Source organism: Tupaia chinensis, unplaced genomic scaffold (genome assembly GCF_000334495.1).
Source record: "Tupaia chinensis unplaced genomic scaffold, TupChi_1.0 Scaffold000322_1, whole genome shotgun sequence".
Lineage (NCBI taxonomy): Eukaryota > Metazoa > Chordata > Mammalia > Scandentia > Tupaiidae > Tupaia > Tupaia belangeri.
Genome location: NW_006159816.1, coordinates 2,091,988 through 2,092,897, shown reverse-complemented (window position 1 = coordinate 2,092,897; position 910 = coordinate 2,091,988). Strand labels below are relative to the sequence as shown.

Sequence of the window (910 nt, the reverse complement as noted above, 5' to 3'; positions counted from 1 at the left end):
AGAGTGTGAGGTGACCAATAAGAATTTTCCTTTTCCTTGACATCAGACACTTGGCTGAAGTGATGGCTAAAGAACAACCACACATCAACGAGTGCAACCTGATGAGAAGCTAGGAAGGAGAAAACTGAAAAAGCTAAGCAGAAGCTTATACCTGCTTCTGTTCATAGGAAAAACTGGATACACATTTAAGCAATGGAGTATGCCAGTCCAGTCTTAGATAGTTGCTTCGCACTCCTTGCCTCCTCCACAGGCACCCAGGAATCCTTGCAACTCTGCCAGCATGTCTCAGGCTGAGTTTGAGAAAGTCACTAAGGAAGTTAAGTACCTCAAGACCCATCCAAGGGACAGTAAGGTGCTGTTTATCTACAGCCTTTACAAACAAGCAACTGTGGGTAACATCGACACTGAGCAGCCAGGGATATTGGACCTCGAAGGCAAGGCCAAGTGGGATGCCTGGGATGAGCTGAACGGGACTTCCAAGGCAGATGCTATGAAAGCTTATGTAGACAAAGCAGAAGAGCGCAAGTAAAAATATGGAATATGAGAGACTGGACTTGGCTGTCAGCTGCACAGTGAACCTAAACTGATGTATAATGCCTTGTTTTTCTAATACTGTGGATGATGTGAAACAGTGAAAACAACCAGATAACCCCTTTCCTCAGGGCCGTTCACATTATAGGTCTCACAGATTAGGGACTGAGACAATTACTGGCTTTCCCTGAGTAGTTTTTACCAGAGATCAATTAAAATTACATTTGTTGGTTTAAAATAAAAAAGAAAAAAAGAAATAGAGTAACTTGATAGGGGCAAGGTGAATCATTGACTAGAATTAAATTTGAACTGGGTTGTGAGTTGTTGGTCAGTTGGAAAAGTGACCCACGGGTTCTCCTTAACTGGAACACCATGAGCA

At 43.0% G+C, this 910-nt stretch overlaps 1 pseudogene; it reads left to right on the top strand.

Annotated features, from left to right (window-relative positions):
- The first annotated feature begins 280 nt into the window (after positions 1-280).
- LOC102495449 (acyl-CoA-binding protein pseudogene) lies at positions 281-529 on the top strand (annotated as a pseudogene).
- Positions 530-910: the final 381 nt, after the last annotated feature.